The sequence below is a fragment of the Urocampus carinirostris genome, chromosome 3 (assembly GCF_059441175.1).
Source record: "Urocampus carinirostris isolate Australia breed hairy pipefish chromosome 3, RoL_Ucar_1.0, whole genome shotgun sequence".
Taxonomy (NCBI): Eukaryota; Metazoa; Chordata; class Actinopteri; order Syngnathiformes; family Syngnathidae; genus Urocampus; species Urocampus carinirostris.
In genome coordinates this window covers 42808319-42821752 of record NC_142351.1, presented here as the reverse complement: position 1 = coordinate 42821752, position 13434 = coordinate 42808319, and positions in this window count along the sequence as shown.

The window sequence follows — 13434 nt, the reverse complement described above, 5'->3', positions numbered from 1 at the left end:
AGGTGCTAGCTAAGTGTAGTGTTAAAAAAGCTGAAGTATTTAGCGGACGCAATATAAGCACTGGCACAGGTTCTGAGCTCTTTGAACTCCTTCCTGGAGCAGTTGCGTCCTTTCCTACGTACAATGGCTCGATTGACTCACTCATAAATGAGTTCAATACCACCCTGACTAGTGTGCTGGATTCAATAGCGCCCATAAAACTAAAATCACGTCCTAAAAGACGCACGCCTTGGTTTACTGATGAAACTAGAACCCTTAAACAAGAATGCAGGAAATTGGAAAGAAAATGGCGCGCTACCAAGCTTGAGGTTTTCCATCAAACCTGGTGTGACAGCTTGTTAAAGTATACAGCGGCCCTTGCCTCTGCAAAATCGGCCTACCTCTCGAAGGTGATTGCGTCTCAAAAGAACAACCCCAAAGCCCTTTTTGACACTGTAGCATCGCTTACAAGGCAACAGACTATCGCAGATAGTTCGACACACTCTGCTCAGGACTTAATGGTCTTCTTTACTAAGAAGATTCAATGCATACAGGAAGAAATTGCTAAAGAAATTATTAATACCAAACATATTAAAGGACTGAAATTTACAGATGCACGACAGGGTGGCTGCCTTGGGAAAATGGCCGGTTTTAGTGAACTGTCACTTGATGATCTCAAACAGGTGGTAAATGCGGCCAAACCGACAACTTGCCAGTTCGACCCGCTCCCAGGTTCACTTATTAAAAGTCTTTTTGGCGTCCTTGGACCTTCAGTTCTAAATATTATAAACATATCACTCTCCTCAGGTGTAGTTCCAGCAGCTTTTAAGTCCGCCGTTATTAAACCCACACTGAAACGACCCAACCTTGATCCAGAAATATTAAGTAATTACAGACCTGTGTCAAACCTACCTTTCCTCTCTAAAGTACTCGAAAAAGTAGTGGCACAGCAGCTGAATGCTTTCATATCCGAGAATAACCTTTTTGAATCCATGCAATCAGGATTCAGGGCTAACCACTCTACTGAGACAGTTCTGATCAAGGTAACAAATGATCTCCTAATGTCAATGGATTCTGGCGCTTCATCACTTTTGCTGCTGCTGGATCTTAGTGCTGCTTTTGACACAGTGCACCACAATATCCTACTAGAACGGTTGGAAAAATGGATTGGTCTCTCAGGAACCGTCCTCTCGTGGTTCAGATCCTACCTCTCAGATAGGACGCACTGTGTTAAATATGGTGAAATGACATCTGAGCCCTTTAATGTTACCTGCGGTGTTCCGCAGGGTTCAGTGCTTGGCCCCCTTCTTTTCAACATTTACATGCTTCCATTAGGTGACATTATTCGCAAGTACAATATCAGCTTCCACTGCTACGCAGACGACACTCAACTCTATCTTCCGTTGGAGGAATCTTCCACACTAAACTGTGGAAATTTGGAGGCCTGCCTCACTGAGATAAAAGAGTGGATGTCACTCAATTTCTTGCGTCTTAACTCTGAAAAGACCGAAATGTTAGTCATTGGTCCATCTAAATGCCGTGACTTATTCTCAAAAACTGCTGTGAACATTGACAAATGTCACATCACACAGAGTGACTCAGTTAAAAATTTAGGTGTCATATTCGACCCTGATCTAACCTTTGAGATGCATGTAAAGAAAATTACTAGAACCGCTTTCTTCCATCTTCGTAACATTGCCAAAATCCGTTCAATACTGTCTCAGTCTGATGCGGAAACTATAATTCATGCATTTGTTACCTCCCGTCTCGATTACTGTAATGCACTACTCTCCGGTCTCCCGAAGTCCAGAATCAAGTCTCTTCAGCTAGTACAAAATGCCGCAGCGAGGCTTTTAACTAGGACAAAAAAGTACGATCACATAACACCGATTTTGGCTAACTTGCACTGGCTCCCAGTGAGCCAAAGATGTGACTTCAAGGTTCTCTTAGTATTGTACAAAATCATACATGGACTTGCTCCCTCTTATCTTTCAGATCTGATCTGCCCCTATGTCCCGGTCCGAAGCCTACGATCTGAGAGTGCCGGTCTTCTGGTGATCCCGAGAGCAAAGAAGTGTTCTGCTGGATCGAGAGCGTTCTCCATCCGGGCACCGGTGCTGTGGAATGCTCTTCCCCCTGAGATCCGATCTGCAACCACAGTGGAAATGTTTAAATCTAAACTTAAAACTCACTTCTACTCCATTGCATATGAATAATAACCTACTCTTCTTGTCGGCTGAAAAATAGTCTGTGTAACATAGTGTACTAATCTGTGAAGCCCTTAGAGACTTATTGTGATTAAGGGCTATACAAATAAAAATGACTTGACTTGACTTGACTTCAAGATAATAAAATAAAAATGATGCCATAGCTTGAAATCTTGATCTTCACGGGACTGTGTCTTGAGCGGTTATGATTTCTACAGCCTGGTGTTATCCGAGAAAAGCATCCCTGCCGAGATTTGCATCCCCTCGCTACTACAACCACTTTTACCTCGTTTTATCTCACTTTTAGGGAATGTAATGGCGAACATATAACCAAAACCACTTCGTCTTGCATTTGTTGGGAATGTAATACAACTTAAACCATTCCGTCTTTCTTTTTGTTGTGAACGTAATCGAACGGTAAATCCTCCCCCCCTCGCGTGAACGCGCATTCTGCTGCGCTTCCAACAAAAGCGATCGTATTCTACAGTATATAAAACGCTTATTAAAACAATAAAGCGAGCTAATTATAACAATTGGGAGATCCTAGTCTATATAACGCGTTTATTTAAACAATAAAGTGCGATCGTATTCTACAAAATGCGTTTGTTAACGCGTTTGAAAAAGTCAAAAGCGATCCCAGCAGAATGCGCGTTCACGCGAGGGGGTGGGGGGGTGTGCCTGTTGCGTAGGAGTCGGATTTGGGCACAACACCGGCTCGGGAGCTTTTATACCTGTGGTCCACACGAGAAAATGACGCAGAAATGACGCGATGAGGAAGCGGAACAGTCGCCGGTGTCTGTTTTGCGGGCATACCACCGATGAACAGCGGGTTGGCCAATTTTGCGCATTTTCCATCGCGGGCAACCACGGGCAAAAAAAAATGCAAAATTTTAGCCGTGATTCAGCCGCAAACGGCTGTGTGACCGGCCCCTATGTAGCGCTAGACTCGCTTGTGGGAGGCTTCGTAGTTCCCAGCTGGCGGTGGTATCGGGCAGACTGGAGTGCAGAGCACCGTAGCCAGAGATGCTCGGCCGATTCTTCGTCCTCACCGCAGAGACGGCACCGATCGTCTTCGCATTTTTCCGAACGAACCTGTTGTTGTACTGCAACCAGGTAGACAGCACCCTGGTATTAAGAATGGTGTTCCTGACCCAGTAGGCACAGCCACTCAGAGCCAAACCAGGCCACTCATAGGCCAAACACTCAAGCGGAGTTGGTGAGATTTGGGATACCAAACCCGTCGCCGCCTTCGGGGAGAGGCCATGGGTCGCCTCAGTACAGTTGGCGCCGAGGGGGAACCATGTCCTCACTGGCCAAATGGGGTTGATCAATGGCATTGTATAGTCCTTAAGAACCGTCTGAGTGTCGTCTAGATGAGAGGTAGCACGGCAGCCAGGGGTGCACGAGCGCATAGGCCAAAGGACTTCCCTTTTCCATGAGAGGGAACCACTAAGGACAGTGGGTTGTCTCCCTGGATGCAAAAATATCAGCGCGGGCCAGATCAGATTCACGACATCTGGGTGAAGGCGGCACTCGCCTGGGGAAAGAATCTGTCAACGTGCCGGGTGGTTCAAATCGCCGGGCAGCCCACCTGTGGAGACAGTCGGCCACCCTGGTAGTTCACGCAGATGAACGTCGAGGTGTTATCCAAGTGCATATATGGACAGCAATTATGTCAGCTCCTACTAAGTGAGGCTTATGTAAAAAAATGGGTGATGATGAATCTCAAACAACGAACATTTTACAAAATGCATGCTTGTGGGATAGTTTGTATAATTTTCCTTATTCTTTAAATCAATATTGTTATCTTTTTAATGAATTACGTTTGTTACCACTTGTAGTTACTAAATATTTCACACTAAAGAAAACAAACATAGATTACCACCCAAACAGCTTCTGGCCATATTAAAAAAAAAAAACACAATATTTCACTGATAATGCTTCGGCTTTCATGAAAAAAAAATGGAAATGGAACTATAATGTGGGAAAAAACATTTTTTTGCTAAGCGTGTGGGTCAGTAACCAGCGGCTTTGGAGCTGCATGGCACTCTTTGGCACTCTCAAGAAGTTCCCATGTATTTTTTCAAACATGTTTGATAATGGAAAATGATTAGGTTTCTGAAGGAGGACAAACATGACACAAATAATATTGACATTTTCTAATGAATATAAATATATACTATATAAATATACAATATGTGTTGCCTTCTTGACAAGGCTTATTTAAAGGTTTAACTTGTTGTGACTCCAAATATGTTTTAGGGTTTTATTTTTGGTCTAATATGGCTATTTCCTCATTTTGGGTTGTAAACTTCTTTCTTAGCTTCTAAATTGACACCAGAGCACTTCTTAACACTATGTTAGACACTTGCATATGCACTTACCAACGCGGTAAACAAACACTAATATTATGTAGCACGCTTGTGTAAATCTCTCCCGCTAGCCAAGTTTGTAACAGAGATCCTGGCGAGCGGCATATTTGCCTCTTGATTTTCTTGGGCGATTTATGACCGACAACACCGTCAAGAACACTCAACTCTTTGGAAAAGTCAAGTGTGAATAGTTGCAGTTTCAATGACAGCGTCATTCATCTTCACTTCTCAGTGAAATTTGATTGAAGGGTTGATACCAAACTAAACTCGTGGAAAACTCAATACAGATACCACAGGGGGGCGTTTCGCTGGTTGGTTGTGAAGCATCTATTGGCAAGTGCTGGGCAAATACTTTAGGTCCCATTAAGCTGACTGTAGCTATCAAAACGCTACCACTTGATTCATTCCCGCAACTCCATATTTCAAAATACAGTATTTATTCGTGTACAACGCGCACTTGTGTATAACACAAATGCCTAATTTATGATTCAAAATAAGGATTACATTTTGTTTCAATTTTCGGCTTAAGCTAAGCATTTTAAGTGACAAACGTTGTTGAATACGTCATTAAAATCATGGATTGAAAACGTGAACTATAGACACGATACCAAAGTATAATTTACAATATTTATTTAATGTCCTTCAAAGTCCAATTCATCATCAGATACACAGACTCATTGTTTCCCTCATTGTGTCTTTTTTTTTTTTTTATATATTTTGGTAAACCAGCCCGTTATTGTAAAAGACACTGAAATGAATTTATTTTGTGTTGTGAGCTAGATAACATAGCCCATGTTCAACCAAGTTAGATTAGGCCATCTGAGTATTGTTTGAAAGTCAAATTGCTCTGGGTGCTTGGCTGGCGTTTTCTGGTGTTAACAGTTTGTTCCGTGAGTTTTCATCATAAAGGGTTTCAACAGTGAACATAGATTGTTTAACGAGCTTCCATATCTGTTGGTGTAACAGTGGGTAAAACCATATGCCCGCTTTGGGGGGTAATCAAGCACCTCGAATTTAACCCAAGCAACACCAAACATTATAGCATTTTCAAAACTCTATTCTCCTTGTTAAGGGATAAGATTGGCTTTAGTATGATGAATGACGCCCCAAACAAAAAACAAAAAAATGAAGAGTAAAAAAATGACAAAAAAAGTGAAGAACGCAGCAACAGAAATACTCCACTGCCTTGAAATGGTTCAGTCCATTTGATTCCTAGCATCATTCTCGACTCTCTCCCCGCTCCTGGGTCCCTTGGCTAGTGTCACTTGCGGCACAGTGGCGAAATCTGTCGTGACTCTGCTGTATTACGGTGAGAGAATTTCATACCTGTCAACATGTACGTTTTTGCCGTACAAAGTACGTTTTTTATGTATTTTAAGACAAGTACGACGTACTAGGAAATCTGTACGGGAAAATGCAAATTTGTCAATCGCATGCGTCTGCCGCCTGGGGATTTCCCATCATGGTTTGGTTTGAACAATTTTATTGACACTATTAACAGCAAGTAAACAATGTGAGGTTTGAACAATTTTTCTCGACAATTTTAACAGCAATTAAACACATTCACAATTTCGTTATATCTGACAATATGACGTTTTAACATTTTTTCCGACATCTTTAACAGCAATTAAACACACAATTTCATTATATCATATCCCAACAATATGAGTTTTTATCGACACTTTTAACAGCAATTAAATACATTCACAATTTCATTATATTATATCCTAACAATTTTTATCGACACTTTTAACAGCAGTTAACCAATGTGTAAAGGGCAATAGCTCTGTCTTCTCAAGTGGGATTCCATCCCACCCTCCCAAGCAGCATCCTCCAGTCCTGCTCAGATGGGCTCACCCTTCCTATATAGTGTACAATTATTTTGTATTTTGCACGGGAAAATACGACAGTTTGTACGGACATGGAGCCGTGGAGGTTGACAGGTATGGTATTTCATACAGTGGTTAATGTTGAAAAACTACAGTGCAATGAAAAATCGATGGCTTTTTTTTCCCAATTACTTCTGGAATGTCTTTGGATCGTGGCATGTCAATTAACTTCTGAAGACTTTGTAACATAATTCACATTTTCCAACAAATTTAATGTTAGAGATTTTTTTAAAAACAACACAGGTGGTGGCAATCAATTTTTTCCCAAAACTGTGGTTAGTCATCGTTACTTTGTAATTTAATAAGGTAGGACAAACCTTTTCCTCATAGGGTCAAAAACGTTTTTTTTCCTGTGACTTCATAAATGGAATCATAACTTTAAACTGCATTTTGCATTCCCTTAATTTGTTTGGTTGCAAAAGTCTACAAAAAGAAAATAAATAAACAGGCTGAGCGTAACCTGTTGATTTATGTTTTTATTAATAATATAGTCGTTGTCAATGTTGTAAGTGGTGTCACGTTTATTCCACTAGATGGCAATACAAGGAGGGCTAATTTCTCAGTCACAATGAAGCGGATTGATTTATTCGTTTAGATTGGTAAACATTTAACAAAATTAGGGATATTATTTTGATTGGGTTTGATTATCTTTGCATTCACTGTAATTTTTACCGATGGTCAAAATTGTTATTACATTTATTTGATATTCATTGTTTTGTTTTCTTTATTTCATTTTGAATTATTTCTTACAAGTAAAATTGGTGTAAGCACTTAAATGCTTCAGCTTCAGCCTAATTCCTTTTATGCATTTGATTATGTATTGTAGTAGTGTATTGTACAGTGTGTAAAGTTGTTGTTGTTTCTTTTGGTCAATTATTTGTTGATGTGTTTTTGCTGTGCCCAAATAAAAAGCCTGTAAATATTTTTCTGTTTTAAGTTATGCCAGTTAGGACGACAGGGGGGAATTATTTATCATTGTTATCATTACAATCCAATATTTTCTGTCTGTCTGTCTGTCCGTCCGTCTCTGCATATAAATATACAAAAACTTACCTTATCCATCAATCTACCAAACTACTAATCTACCTACTTAAAAACCGTTTGAATTATCATCGTAATGTATCAATGAAAACCAGTGATATTTTTCCCTCCAAGAATGAGCCGTATTCATTTCTCAGATCCAGCAGGTGACACTTTTGAGGGAGAGAAGACAAAAGTGTGCTACTTTCCTTAGGTGAAGTATTTGTTAATTTAGAAAATCCATCACTGATGTTGGTACTAGCCAGATTTAGAACAACTGTACGTCTGTCTACCGCTGACCTTAGTCACTTTCAAACTTTTCCTATGTACCTGCATGCGTTTGCTCTCACTTGTCATCGGTTGCTCTCTCATGCTTGCGATGCTATCATTGTGAGGAGGAAAATGAAGATTCTCAAACACAAGTCTTTTAGACAGAAAGTCAAAATAGTTTATTATTGAACAGTTTTCATACAGTATTTTGAGGCGCTACCTCACATGTTATATAGGCACTGAACTACTGCACTGCCATACACATCATCAACGTTCTGATCAACCTGAGCAAGAAACTGAAATATAAAAGCGTTCACAATCCAAATAGGAGTGGATGTTTTGTGATATTGCCCAGGGAAAAAGACTCGATGTCGAAAAAAGTGATGTTGTTCATCGGTTTGACTTAATCTAACTATGTGAATGAAACACCCATTTGGGAGCCTCACTGAGAGGGTGTGTCAGGTTTGCAGGGGCCCCTTCCATTTATATATGACAACCTCATCCATCAAGCAGAATAATGCACTGGTGCACTCTGAAATACAACCACCCTAATTCAACTGAACATCACAAAGGGTCACGTAATATCTTTGGTCAGCACAACATCTACAAATAGCATTAGTACAACAAACGATAGTCATAGTACATATTGTCATTTCCTAGGTGAAGTGAGGTGAGGTGAGGTGAGGGACAGGGGAGTTATTCCAGATATCACTTGTTCATGGCGAGATTACCATATAGTAAGTCAAATCATCAATACACTAACAAACACACAGTGAGGAATCCTTTTTTGGGCTCTCTGCTCTTTTTTTTTTTTTACTATTAAAAGCCATAATCAGTCTAAACCAGTATTTTTCAACCAGTGGCTGTGAGACCGAATATTTCCCAATTTTACATCCATGAAAAAGCAGTCTGTTGTACAGTCTATTTGTTTTTATCTAGTGAACGGTCAAGAAACTGGCATTCATCCATATCAGTGGGTGGCAGCAGATTGCAATATTTTTGTACCTATATACTAACTATATGTTCATGGGATAGAACAAGGTAATATATTTAATAACTTATTTGGTTTGATAAGTGGATTTCATTTAAAAAATAAAAAAATAGATCAAAAAAGGTAAAAATGGTAATTTTGCCGATTTTATTTAGTATATTTTATTTACCAAAAAGTTAGAACATAATACAAAAAAATATTTTGTACCAATGCCTTAGTTTTTCATAGAAAAACGGTTGAAAATACTAGTACTAAATTTAAAACCAAAATACTCGTATTAAAATTATGAACCAAAACTGGCATTACTTCACAGTGACCACACACAAAAAAAAACACTTAATACTGTTAATTTAGGCAACATGATAATTCAAGCTTTAATAAAAAAAATAAAATAAAAAACATAAAATGCATCTTTTGTATAAATATATACCTTTAGGCAAAAAAGTATTATTTTAGGCAAAAACTTTAGTGCGATGTGTTTATGTAGTTATATATGAAAAAATGAGCGCACATTTATTAGGATTACAAAGTACATGGAAAGAAAATTTGCATTACATACATCTTTATAAGTATTATCTCGACCAATATTGCACCCACGCCACCCTGCCTTCCGGCCACGTCATCCAGTGCATTCATCACGTTTACGTCCATATAAGCGCACAGCAATAGTTCACTGAGACAGAAAATACTTTTTTTTGCAGCTTTCTTTCATGGTAAAACAGTCAAAAAAAAAGAGCAAGAGCACAATTCAGCACTTTTGCATCCTAAGATGTATGTGACAAAATAATCATTCAATTGAACAGTGTCCATTTAAACCACAACCCAGAGTTACAGACAATTAATCGCAATAGGGGGAAAGGGTTTGTGCTCAGGGGCCCATTATGTGTTTTTACAATGGATGGATCTTGTTTTTTAACATAAACCAATAACCCAAATTCCTTAAGCTACTCATTTGAGCGAAAAAAACATTCTTATAGTAGAAATCGAACCTTTATACCTTGATGGCTCCCAAGCCATAGTTTACTTAACATTGTACTCTTACACTGCTTCTACCCAAAACAATGTGAGTTAGATTTGGGAGAACATTTGTGCATCTACAGCCACAATGCAATGCATATCCTAAATATATTTACATTACAAACCATATTTAGTAATTTTTTGATTAAGATATTCAAATAAATATCTTTGTTTGTTTGTTGATGGAATTTATGCAAATAAGACATGAGTTTTCCCGCACAACTTGCAATGATGACGAGATTAGCTTGTTTATGTTAATTTGATAATTAAATTCAACTAAGCCTGTATGGAAGCAGACGTATAAATTCTGTTTGAGAATATCCCATGCCCATTGGGTAATGCTCATGGCTTTGTCCTGAGTGTATACGTTTTGTTTTGAACAACTATGGTTGACTAAGAAAAGAATAAAGTATTCTATCAATGGCAGCATTGTTTCTGAATTGTCGGCCCGTTAATTTTACACTGAGCATTAAAAGGTTTTTCTTTTGAGGCCATTCTGCATCAAGTTACTCCTTGTCCAATCGCTCCCAGGGGTATTCCCTTGAGATCTTACTAAATGTGATCATTAGGTTCATTGTGAATGTTTAAATGCTTATTTGTGTATAGTGCGATTAAAGTTGAGATCTTAGGCCCGATCCGAAATTCGGCAAAAATCCCCCACCTTTTCCCATGTCCACACAAATGAAACATGAAATTTCGGGTTGCTTCAGGCCCGGTCCCTTAAATCGAGCTAATTGATAGGGCTCGGGCTGGATCAGGCTTTAATACCCGCTGGCCCGGGTCAGGCAGGATTTTTTTTTCAAATCTGTAACATTGATTGATGAATGACTGGCACCAAGTCCAAGGTAGGAGAACAAACACTAGCGAATATGGAAGGGATAAGATATACTGTTCCAATGTAATCGTAACAAACACAGTACGATGAAAACAGATATGAATCCAAATAGAAGTCTTTGTCAATTTCTATGCTCAACTGTGTTATCGCTAATACAGTCGGTACATATTTTTTTTTTCTCTGCACTAAATCAATCCAAAAACCTTCCGTGGATGAATACATCTTCCAAAATAAATCAGGTTAGGAAGATATTTTTTGCTTTTAAAAAGAAGTTCACATCAACATCAAAGCATCTGTGCGCATCATCCTCTTGTGAGCTTTTGGTAAAGCTTGGATTTGGTCTTTTCTGTACCTGCTAATAAGTGTCTTATTCTAATTCCTCAACAGGCCGTGAGAGGTGGCACAAGCACAATTATATACTCATGATAATTTAACCTATTACGCATAACAAATCAGATCCATAGGCCACTAACAATGTGAAAATTAAAGAGACAGCGATAGAAAGTTGGCAATTTGGTTATGTGTTGATTTCTTTTTGAGGGATATAGAAAAATAGGGAATGAAATCAGATAATGACACAGACAATGACTACCAAGGCCCATTTCACAAAGGAGGTTAAACACGCGCCAAATCTTACCTTGGCTTATTAAGTTGTTCCTGTTTGAGAAAGCAAACACTTTGAGTTAGGTCATTCAAGTCTGTAGTTTTAACTGGATCACACAATAGAGGACAGCTTAAACTCAGCCCAAATTAGTAGCTGAATGGGGACAGATACAGCGAAAAACCTTTGGTTCGTTAAAATAAAACCTGCTACCGGGCCGGCTAATTTAAAAAACACTGCCTCAAAACACTAGTCCTCATTTTGTGTTTTGAGTTAACACTGCTTTGTGAAACAAACAACTCAGTATTCCCTTCCGTTTAAGGTTAAACCACTCAGGGTTCTCATCAAACCTCCTTTTTAAAATGAACATGAAATGTTTGTTTGAAGAAACGTGTCCAAATAGTGTACAATTGCTTTTATGGCCATAAACTGACAAAATAGATCAGTTATCACAAGCGCCCCTGTTTTAATAATTGGCAAATGTAAACAATCGGCATCTGTTAACTTTGGCACTGTGTGGCAATTGTGTTCTAAACCAGTGATTCCCAACTGGACGGACTTCAGGAACCACCATCCCACCCACCCTTATTGCAAGCCATGAACCAAATTACTGGGGAAAAATGTCATTAAAACTATTGTGCAGTTTAAACCAGGTCTCAACCAATCAGTTGAGAAGCGAAACACCTAAATTCATAACTTCCAAAACGTGTTTTGTTCTTATTTAGTCTTTCCCAGATAAAAGAGTGCTATCATAATTAAGTGGAGAAATGGATTCCATGCGGTATTCATGCATACCTTCTTTTGTATGTCATTGTGCAGTGGGACCTGCAGTCGTGCACTCGACACAATCAGATGCTGGACGCCAAAAACAACCGACTGTCTGCTGGCACAGGCCTCCTATGCTCTCTAAAATAGATAATGGGATATTTCTGGATGCAAACCAGAAATTTCAACTACAGCACCCAAGGATAAGCACGTGTATGTAAGTACATGTGTGTTTTTGTGCTTATCTTTGGCACATCTGATACCGGTCTTATTCTCTCCCTCGATTTATTCATGACTGCGTTTGAATTTCATATGCTGTGATCAGAGAGACTAGTTGGTGGCTTTGATGCAGCAAATGAATGGTAACCTAAGCATTCATCTGATCTCTTATTGAGTTTGCAGCTGGCCCAAGCGTATTACTGTCATCTGAACATCCAGTCCGATTTGTATTTAGATTAGAGGCTAAGGTTTCCTTTCTGAAAGGTGGCCCGCAACAAATGCTGCACCCACCTACTTTACACTTTTGATTTTTTTCATCCAAGAAAAAAAAGACTATTTTCTCTTTAGTCGTCAGGCCAAAGCAAAGCAAGTATTCTTTTGGCGGCATCTTGCTGAATTTTAGTGTTAGTTTTGTGTTTTGTTTTTGTTTTCATTAAAAAAGTTTTATCCGTCCAAATTTATTCAGAATAAAATATGTTATTCCAACCTTTTAGTCGGCCACGCTGGCAGTTTTCAATCATATTGCCACAAATGTGGCAGCACATAAAAGTATCAATTGCCACTGCGGGTTTGACGCCTTAACATGTTGTTGAGTGTTTACCTGTCCGAATTACATAGGAAATTACATCTGCCTTGTACTAAATGAATATGACTATATGAGTAGATGGTAATTTGGGTTTAGCGTTGACACATTCCTCTTTAATAAAACAGTAATATTCGTATTGAAAAGTAATCTTGAACACAATAATTATTGCCTTCATATACTGCAAAAATGTGAAAGTAAGGTATTCTTTACACTAGGGATGTCCGATACCACATTTTTAAGGACCGATAATGATATAGATATGATATCAAATGAACAATTCTTGAGTAAACATTGAAAGAAATACCATATACTGACACCACTGGTACATAATATTTCCTTCCTGCAAAAAAAAAATGTTATGAAAAAATGTCTTTAAATCCTAAAACAATATATTTGAAAAAACATGAAATGCAAATGCTTGAAAGCTGAACCACAATATCCTGCTCGGAAGAAGTTTTACGCGACATATTACGCAGGAATAAACAAAGTTAAAGCAGAAAAACGCGGTGAAATTAGGTGCCACTAGAAAATGGCGAACGGAGCAGGAAGAACGCTGACAAGCCAACTTCTTTTTAACTGAAGATAAGTTTGACCTGTGGGAGACCAGATTCCTAGGTCACTTGCACATTCTGAAGCTGAAGGACACAATCCTGAATGAGCCGAATGGCAGTGGAGAAGAGGAG